At 44.2% G+C, this 10620-nt stretch overlaps 1 long non-coding RNA gene across 1 annotated transcript; it reads left to right on the plus strand.

Annotated features, from left to right (window-relative positions):
- The first annotated feature begins 6 nt into the window (after positions 1-6).
- On the plus strand, positions 7-5462 carry LOC116547137. Its single transcript, XR_004266950.1, has 3 exons — positions 7-257; positions 842-961; positions 4984-5462. It is a non-coding gene; the product is annotated as an uncharacterized LOC116547137 (long non-coding RNA).
- The last annotated feature ends 5158 nt before the right edge of the window (positions 5463-10620 follow it).

The following is a 10620-nucleotide window of genomic DNA, read 5'->3' on the forward strand; positions in this document are numbered from 1 at the left end:
GTGCTGATGAAAAAGAGGTCAAGAAACCCTCTGAAGGCCAGGATCCAGGAGAAAAATTGGCAACAACTGTTTTGGTGAACAAATTTTACCAAAGCAAACAAGAAGTATCTCCCTCCACCCTCCATGCCCTGCTCCCAGCAGATACTTTACTAAGATATTAACAATTCCTGAATTAATTTCTTAAATGCACATTCTTCTTTTATAGATATGGAAATAGATCTCTGGTTATTTTTGATGAGCCAATACATCCACTTTCAGTAAGTGTCACTTTGTCTGAGGTTCTGTTTATGTCTTATAGAGTTGTGTTTATTTCATGATGAAGTCAAAATCGTCCACCATTAAGTCTTCACTAAGTTGTGTCTAATCATCTTACGTAAGGAGTGTTGTAAATTGGACACACTGGAGTAAGAGCTGACTTACAGCTTTGTTTAATTTGTGCCCTAAAGGGAATAAATATACCATCCAAATAACAAAATGTGACATTTTAAAAGATAATTTTTATAGCAGCAAACAATATAAATATTTGTAAGTAGTCCTAACAAATATGCACAAACTCTGTGAATAGAATTAGAAAACAATTTAAAGTTAAATTTGTTTAAATGCTATAAAAACTTCCTTCTTCAGGCATATGAGAGCCACAGGGCCACCTTAGCACCTATGTTCACAGAAAACCAAAAATATTTTAAGATCCTACTGTTTATATTTTTAGAACTAAAAGACATTTTATCCCAGCAAAATTATTGTAAGGGACACGTGGGCACAAATTTAAACATTCCCATCTTAAGAGTACTTAAGAAGTTTTCTTGAATGAATATTTATATTGCCTTTTTTCTTCTTTCAGCAAGAAAAGATTCCAGGGAAATCCTTTGAGGATGATCCCAAATGCAACTGCATTTTCAGATATTTCTGTACTCTTTTTAAAGTCACAAAACTAACAGCTCCAGGTGCAATCGTAGCATTGGTAAGCTATTTCTTATCTATAAAGCATCTTTAATAACTGGTCTCCTACACAGCATATGGCCATGTTTCTAAATAAAAGTCAGTTCCTAAAGTTATCATCAGATCTTTTAAGAGAAACCTATGCAAGCAAAGTAAATACACATATTAGAGTTTAATCATCATCATGTTTTCAAATGATGCCATTGCTTTTCTTATCACAGAATAATTGCTACTAAAAGCAGCAGGAGAGACTTCTGGTTTCTCCCTCAACAGATTCCAATGTAGGTCTAAGCTGAGTTCTGGGCTGTGTTTCCCCACAGTTCTGACCTGGAGCTGCTGCTCCGAATGCTTTGTTGTTCCTGGTGACCTCTTGTGCCTGCTCGGGAAATTGCCCAGGCATGTGGAACCAGTAAGACTTGGACATGGGCTTTGGTAGTTAGCCTGCCAAGCCATGGCTGTGTCCTTACCTCTACATGGTTCTCACAGAGTTCCTGTGGTGAGACTCATTCTGAATATAAAGTCCTGTTCAGATGGCTGGGATTGTTTGACCCCTCCCCACACTAACCTGTAGAGGAGTGTCAACCACACGGCCTGGAGAGAAAGGATACTTAGAGCAGTACCCTCTCCTTTAGCATCCGGCTAGAGCTCAGGGTCGAAGGCTTCTGCTGGGCACCTGCATAGAAACCTCTCCGTGAGCACTGGATCAGATGCAGGCCATTTCATGGAGCTGCAGCCATTGGGAATGCTCAGCACATGCTGGAGGGAAGCAGGAGTGGTACTTCCAGATGGAGAGAGAGAGAGCTGATGCAGGAGGGAAAGCTGGATTGGAAGAAGGGGGAGTTCACTGTATACAGGCTAAATTTGGTGTGCCCGTGAGATAGCAGAGTGACGTGTGCAGTCATTATGTGAATCTATGGAACTGGAACATGAATCTGAGCAGTGCAGTCATGATTTGGATGTATGGGACTGGAGCATGAATCTGAGCTGGAGGTAAGGAATGAAAAGTAAGAGTAGCTGCTCAAGGTGAGGCACGAAGGCTCACACCTGTAATCCCAGCTCTTTGGGAGACCAAGTCGGGCGGATCACTGAGGTCAGGAGTTCAAGGTCAGCCTGGCCAACATGGTGAAACCCTGTCTCTTCTAAAAAAAATACAAAAAATTACCTGGGCTTGGTGGTGGACACCAGTAATCCCAGCTACTTGGGAGGCTGAGGCAGGAGAATCTTTAGAACCTGGGAGGCAGAGGTTGCAGTGAGCCAAGATTGCACCACTGCCCTCCAGCCTGTACAACAACAGCAAAACCCTGGAAAAGGGAAAAAAAAAAAAAAAGAAAAAAAGAATAGCTGCTCAAATGCAAAGAAAGTGTTTAGAATGAAAGTGGACAAGCCGGACATGGTGGGACACACCTGTAGTCGCAGTGACCCAGGAAAAGGAAAAAAAGAGAAAATAGACAAAAGATAGCTCTGTAAAGACTACAGGCATGTGAGGGACAATTCCCCAGGTAAGTGGCCAGAGTGGGAGGAGGAAGAGCAGGAAAAAATGATAAGAACAAAGGGTTCACGATAGGAAAGTCTGTGGTCACAGTGCTACATGCTGCCAAGAAGGTGCCCATTCCATAAACACCCCTGGGATGCCAACCCTGTGCCACTCTTCTAAGTGCTGGGGTAGAGAAGAGGACAGGCCCAGCACAGTCCTTGTCTTTATGAGGCATTTGTTTTAATGAGGAAAGCATTTCTTTTTTTACGTAATGGCAAATAGCAAAATGATAAAGCAGGATACAGAGAGAGTGATGGGAGGGGCTCGCGCTCTCAGATAGAATGATCAGGAAGAGCCTCTCTAGAGAGGTCACATCTGAACAGTGACCTGACTACAAAGCAAGAATGATAAGGAGCTGGCATTACTGGCAGTGGGATGAGTGCCAAGAGAGACAGGAACACATTTCATGTGTGTTCAAGGAACAGACAGAGGGAGCCCGTGTGGTGAGAGAAATGAAGGAAAGAATGGAAAAGATGAGGCCGCACAGGCGGTGCCATCGCTCACAGGGCCCTTTGGCTTGCAGAGCAGGGGACGAAGTTAAGGTTTTATTCCAGTTTGAAGTGGAATCTAATAGTAGATCTTGAGCAGGGGAGTGCAGTGTTCTTAATTTAGAGGTTATCCCAACTGCTCTCGGGAGAGTAGACCACAGTTGGGAGGAGGGTTGGGGCAGAGAAAAGGACTAAGAAGCAACTAGGCTGTTACAGGTGAGCCGTGACAAATGACAATCCAGAATCTGAAGCAGTCAGCCTGCCAGTGAAGGTAGCCATAGAGGGATTGCACACGGATTGGAGGAGGGTAACTCACATGTAAGTATTAGTCCCCAGGAGCTAGGCCAATGGCAATTCCCTGGAGAAGATTAGGGCCAGGTTGTGGAGTGGAGCCTTGGGGTGAAGGGCTCTGGTTTGTGGGTGTGAAGGCTCCGGGGACCTCGGCAAGAGGAGTCTAGGGTGAGTGATGGGGATGAGGGGTGGTTAAGGAGAGATGGGAGGTGAGCTGGCACCAGGGCATGACACTGTGAGCAAATGAGAGGATGTCCTGGGGGAACTAGGGGGAACAGGATGGGAACAGGCAACACATTTGTATTGGGGAAAATCTCTGGCAGAGAGGGAGAAAGCCCTCAAGAAGAGGTGATTTGGGGAACAGTGTTCTGCAAAAGTGGGATAGGATCCATCATGCTGATAGAAGAGTCGGTGTTAAAAGAGGAACTTTCTCACTGACCCAGGAGGGCAAGTGGTATCGATGAGTGTCAGCAGGTCACCAGCTTACCAGGAAAGGTGACAGGAAGTTGAGGGCTCGCCAGTGCTGTTTCAGTGCTCTCTAATGAGTCCTGTGGAGTTGAACCCTGGGAGGGAGGGTTATTCCTTGGATACCCGACAGTGCAGAGTTTTGGAGAAAGGGAGCAGGATCTCTCATAAGAACATGTCATGTTCAAGGGCCATGTGATTTGGAAAACACAATTGATTCTGGAGAACATTGCCAGATCTGAGCCGCCAATCTGATAATGTTCAGACAATAAATGAACTCTCTTAAAATGAACTGTTTTCCTTTCACCTTGATACAAAGACTTCAAGTAGCATAGAGTCATACTCTTCTACAGAGCACTGTCTGAGGTAGCAACACCTCACAGCTTATCTCTGTAACCTTCACTCAGCTGGTCCCTCACCCAGTTCTTTAGAGGATAGAGATTGGATAGATAGAGAATACTTTCTGAAATACTTTCTGAGATTATCTCACAAACTGCCTGACAGGTTTAGAGGCACCCCAAGGATACAGAGGCCGGCAGCTCTCTCTGCCTTCAAACCCACAGAATTGACTGAATGCAAATACTATAGCACAAAGGAATAAGTTTTCCTGAGGTGATTGTGGAGACATGGAAAATAGGGGCTGTGAGCAGGACCCTCCATTCATTCACATGCGTTCCTTATCAAGGCACTGAACACAGGGACTGTTTCTCAGCAACAGAAGCCTGCCCTTGTCATGCTGTCTGCCCGGCAGGCACTGGGAGGCACTCTCGACCCACAGTTCCTAAGCCTGTGTCCCAAGGGCGGGTTAGTTATTGTGAAAAGGAGAAGACAGCAGTGTTCTCAGTATGACTTGGGTGCTACACATTCGAGCATGGCACACCTGTAAAATTCTTATCTACCTGCCAGCCAGGTGTGACGCTGCATGAGGATGGCACTGTAGTGTTTTCTGAACAAACTTAGTCTGCACGAGGCCTGTGTTTGTGCTGCCTTTCATGAGTGTGAAGGTGCTGAAGGTGCCTTTCTTCATGCTCACATCCCTGTGAGTGAAATTGGCATGGAAATTTCTATGGGCAGAGTATGCTGCAGAGGTATCTGACTACGACTGTGACTTGGCCTCTCGCTTTGTCTGAGCAAAGTCCCTGCAGAACATAAGAATAAAAGGCACTTACTTTATGGCCAAAACCGGAAGAAGTCTTTAATTCTTAAATGTTCTTACAACCGCACTGAAACAGAACTGAAATCAAAGACAAGTGCTCTATTTTGCAGGTGTACATTGAACATCTTTTAACTAATGCTAACATTGATCTTTGTCCTACTAATTGGAAACAAATTGTCCTCGGAGCCATGCTTCTGGCCTCCAAGCTTTGGCGAAATCGTCATCTGTGGAGTGGGGATGACAGCCAGAATCCCAAGGATGTTGCAGCTGAGACAATGTGAGTTTCTAAGGTTTTGGCAAACTGTGTCATCATTTTCCATGCCTCATTTGCTCTCCAAGTTATCACTGCAAGAAATATCTTTATAGGTTTCATTGTGCCGATAAAGGAAATAGGCATAAGACCACAGACTTCAATCTATCCAGCTTTGGTATAACAGTTTATATTTTCCAGCATTAATGGGTAAGTCTTGATGCGTTATTGTTGTAATAACTGGCTGATAAACTGAAAAGTGTTTTTCTGATTGTTTTTTGGCCAACCTCTTACAAGTGTGCTGTCAGAATGACACAGTACAGGGAATGTCTTTATAGTGTTTTAGAGGCCACCTGCCAGTTTCAGTCCCCTTTGCAGGGGCAAACATCTGGCTTTGAAATAATTGGCCACTGTTAAGATCTCAAGGCCTCTGGACTATGCAGAAGTTACAGCTTTAACCTAAGTCACCCATTGTGTATTTGCTTTTGCTGCTCCTTGTCTCCCCCTTTAATCTGAAGATCTGTTTTTATAGGAACCTTGAGATATGATGTTAAATAGCTACAGATTTCTGTGCCCTGGCTCCTCCCCATTGGGAACATTGCATGTGTTTGGAAATCGGTCTGATGAGTTAGAAGCTTCTGTGTTCACCTCCCGCAGTGTGAGAAGGATTTCTGGGGCATCACCCCATGCCCACCGCACTCACAGGCTCCCTGGGTACTCAGACATTCACAGAAGCAGGCTGGGGCCAGTAGTTGTTTATGAGTATGTGGGGAGCCTTGCCGGATCGTGGGGTTCCTCCCAGATGCACCAACATGACACTGAAACACAGCTTCCCCAGGATTCCCTTCCAATTTGGCCTTACGACTGCTGTGAAGTGAAGGGCCCTGCAGCAGGCAGGCAGGGTGAGCAGGGGGGCATTTCCAGCAGATCCGCCCTGGGTGCCCGCTGGACAGTGAGGACAGCTGTGTCAGCTCCATCTGGTACAAGCCGAGGGAGCAGCTCTTGTTTACATCGAGCAGCAGCAGAAAAGATGATGCCAGGCAGTGGCACAAGTTAGTTTTGTGATCTGTGCCCATGACTCCAGATAGGAGTGTTACTCAGAATCACCTCAGTGTATGTCTACAATTGAAGATAGAGCATATATTGCAGATATACTGCAGTGTGTATATAGCTACATTCAAAAATAACCACTTGGCGCCTCAGCTCAGTGGCTCATGGCTGTGATCCCAGCCCTTCAGGAGGCCGAGGCGAGTGGATCGCTTGAGCACAGGAGTTCAGACCTGCTGGGTAACACAGTGAAGCCTGTCCATACAAAAACATTTTTTAAAAGTTAGCCAGGTGTGTTGGCAGGTGCCTCTAGTAGTCCCTGCTACTTGGGAGTCTGACGTGGGAGAATTGCCTGAGCCTGGTAAGTTTAGGCTGTAGTGAGCTGTGATCACGTGACTGCACTCCAGTCCTGGGTGATGGAGCCAGACTCTAAGACACAAACAAACAAAAAAACATTTTTGCCACTACTTTGCTAATAGTATAAACCAAGTGATCATTGTGATATTTGTAGTAGCCATTTTAGCAAAGAGTGTGACAGCAAATGAATTTGAAACAAATGGAAGTACTTTGAAAGTTGCAAATGCTAAAGTGAGTTTAATCGTAGTCATCCATTTGCAAACTGGTCCCTCAGAGGACGCAAGATTTGTGACTGCCTGATTTCTCCTTGCCTGCTGCCTAGCCAGAGCTGATTTACCAATACAGGATAATTGCAATAGAGAAAGAGTTGAATTCATGCAGAGACAGCTGTACGGGAGACTAGAGTTTTACTATTACCCAAATTAGTCTCTCTGAAAACTCTGAGGTAATTTTTTAAAAGAATAATTTGGTGGGTAGGGGGTCAGAAAGTGGGGAGTGCTGATTGGTCAGGTCAGCGATGAAATCATAGGGAGTTGAAGCTGTCCTCCTGCATTGAGTTGGCTCCTGGGTGGGGGCCACAAAACCAGATGAGCCACGTTTATTTGTTGGGGTGGTGCCACCTGATCCCAGTACAAGGTCTGCAAAATATCTCCAGCACTGATTTTAGGTTTCACAATAGTGATGTTATTCCCAGGAGCAATACGGGGAGGTTCAGATTCTTGCAGCCTTCAGCCTCATGACTCCTAAGCCACAATTTCCAATCTTGTGGCTAATTTATTAGTTCTGTAAGGGTCATCTATCTAGTCCCCAGGTGGGAAAGGGGTTTGTTTTGGGAAAGGGTTGTTGCCATCTTTGTTTCAAAGTTAAACTACAAACTACGTTCCTTCCAAAGTTAGTTTGGCCTCTGCGTAGGAATGAAAAAGGACAGCTTGGAAGTTAGAAGTGAGATGAAGTCAGATCAGCCCTCTTTCACTGTCATAATTTCTCAGTTACAATTTTTGCAAAGGTGGTTTCAAATTTGTAATCATGAACACTTAGTTCTGCCATTTTGGCATCTGAATTGTTCTCAAAACCTGTAGGTAAGCTGGCTGGGGCTCTGATTTCTAGTCACAAGATCAGAGAGCATGCAGGGATATGTGCAGGTTTCCACAGAAGTGAGCTCCAGGAGCAGTGGAGGCAGAGGCCAGCCCCAAGAAGACAGGCTCCAAACAGAGCCGTTTGTGTGTGAACGGAGAAACAACAGGAGCTATGCTCTGAACAGGCTGCTTCAGTTTATGATCTTGGGAAGCTGAAAAGCATTACGTCCAAGCATTTAATAGACATGTGTCTCACCCTACTGCTGTTGACTGTTTGCAATGATCCCATTTTGAGTGTCAGTTTAACAGATAAAAAACTGCTGTCCATCAGATTTTTCTTAAAACTTTCCAACATCGATGTGTCTCCCTAGAATATATTTTCTTTCTAGAGAGCTAAACTGAGTAGCCAGTATTCAGAAATGCTGTGTTGTAAAGGGTATGCTATTCAATCAACTAGCTGTTTAAATAACCAGGAATCCCAGAAGATGCATAGTCTGTACACAGAATTCTTTTCTTCAGTGATTAGACCTCTATTAATAGATACGTTAATTCTGTGAAGTGCCATTCATTCCTGTAGTAAGTCAGGTCCTGATTAGCCGTCTATTCAAATATTGTTTGATTTACATTTCTATAGACTTATGGATAAGTGAACAGGAAATTAATTTTGGAAGTAGGTTCTTCAGCAGATGAGATCCCCACATCTTGACTTGTAGTCTAACTGCCCTCCGCTTTCAAGCATTTGCTTACTTAGCCAGTGGGTAAAATGTTAAAACTTTCAAACCAAGAAACCAAATGTATTGTTCAGAAATTGATCATTTTAAAGCAATTAACTCATTACAGGAGTTACTCTGAAAGCAGCCAGAATGACTCTAACTGTGTACCTATTAATTTAGCTTTGGTGAGGGCGCTGGATGACCGTGAGGCAGAGGACGGCTCCCAGTCCTTTCCTCTCCCATTGCATCCAACTCCCGCACATTCTGTTCTGTCCAGGGGTGACAGATGCTGAGTTCTTCAGGGTTGCATTCCCAACTCAAGAGCAGCACTGCGTGTGTTAAGGCCAGGGCCCTACTATAAATCACATTATAAAATGAGTTTAGTCTAGCCAAAATGTCTCTCCTTGACTTTTCTTCCTTTCAAATTATAAATGTTATTCTTCCCCAGTCTCTTCATAATATTAAGGTGAGCAGAAACTTGCATTATGCCTCCTTGACATAGCCTAGTGCGCTGGAGCAGAGGGAAGGGGATTCTTTTTGCCATGGAATGTATCTTGCTTATGTATTTATTTGGGATGAATCCTCCTTGTAGCCTTAGAGTTTTTCCTCCTCCGAGGTAATAGGGTGGCTCTCCATGGGTCCATTTGTTGCCATGGTGATGTGCCCCATCTTCCTGTTGGTGCTTCTCTACTTCAGTAAGTCCCTTCCTGTTATCATCCTGGTAAACATGCTTGGAGCTTCTTCAGAGCTAGTAACTGGTACCCATCATCCTGTCATCTGATCGTGATTGCGGGGTTTGTGAGTGAGCGTGGAGTCTGAGTTGTGCAGCTGCCCTAAGGGAACTGTGAAGAATAAGCCCCGAGTCAGCAGCAGGAGTGCAGAAGAGACTTCCACCTATCCCTCCTCCCAAACTTGGGGTGCTGGGATGCAGAAGAGACCCCAAGCAGCTGTGCCTTGCTTGGACATTAGTGTAAGGACCCAACCAGTCAGCCTTTGTTTCAAAACAGAATTTGGAGTATCCTAGTAGCTCAGAATGATATTTTTAAAGATAACCCACTTGACTAAAATTGCCCTGTGTTGGCTTTACTGTGTTTTTCCTCCCCCAGGAGTACGATGGAGAAGTGTTTTTTGGAGCTACTTGAGTTTAATATTCATGTGTCTGCCAGTGTTTATGCGAAATATTACTTTGACCTGCGTGCCTTGGCATACGACCATGACCTGTGTTTTCATTTTAGTTTTCTTCACAAACATAAAGCACAGAGACTGAAGGTAAGGCTGTGAAGTCACTTGGTGGAGTTTCCCATCGGACATAAAAGCCAATATCTGTGATAAAATCATATTAAGTAGTGATTAGGAAAATGAAAGCCTTAAAATTAACAGACCAAAGTGCTTATTTCTTTGGCATCCTATTTCCTGTCCTTTTTGCTTTATACAGGAATTATTATTATTATTATTTTATGAGAAGGAGTTTTGCTCTTGTTGCCCAGGCTGGAGTGCAATGGTGCGATCTCAGCTTATTGCAACCTCCGCATCCTGGGTCCAAGCGATTCCCCTACCTCTGCCTGCCGAGTAGCTGGGATTATGTGCGTGCACCACCATGCCCGCATATTTTGTATTCTTACTAGATACAGGATTCCTCCATGTTGGTCAGGCTGGTCTCGAACTCCTGACCTCAGGTGATCTGCCTGCCTTGGCCTCCCAAAGTGCTGGGATTACAGGGATGAGCCACTGCACCTGGCCAAGGATCTATATATTTTAAAAATTATTGATATTCTCACTGCTTTGACCATAATTCAGAATATTTTTAAATTTAACCTGTTCTTAATGAGTTTTGTTTTTAATTTCTACCTGTTCACATAACATTCGTGAATAAATGCGGATGTATTCCTAATTATATGTAAACAGACAATGCACTGACTGCTCTTGACTCTTTTACTTAAGCAGTTTGCCATTTTGTGTCCTTGTCTATTCTATATATCTCGGTGCAGTCCCAGGAGTTTATCAGACAAAGCAGTAGTGGCTGAGAGACCTGAGCTTAGACTGTATAAGGTGCCAGTGTTTCAAGTACTAGGTGTAGGAAGGACATGGGTTTTTAGTGAAAAGGGCTTCATGGGACAATGTAAGATTTATGGCTTATGACTCTTGGTGAGTATACAGGAAAATTCCAACCGGAATAGACATATTTAAAATTGGCACTGTCTCTGGCGTCTTGGTGATGCTTTGCAATAATACATTTATCTACCACAATGTGCAAGTAAAGTAGCACCTTTTGGTGCTTGAATCATTAGACTTCTTGGATGTTCC

Source organism: Sapajus apella, unplaced genomic scaffold (genome assembly GCF_009761245.1).
Source record: "Sapajus apella isolate SASKATOON/1434 unplaced genomic scaffold, GSC_monkey_1.0 scaffold2186, whole genome shotgun sequence".
NCBI classification, from domain to species: domain Eukaryota; kingdom Metazoa; phylum Chordata; class Mammalia; order Primates; family Cebidae; genus Sapajus; species Sapajus apella.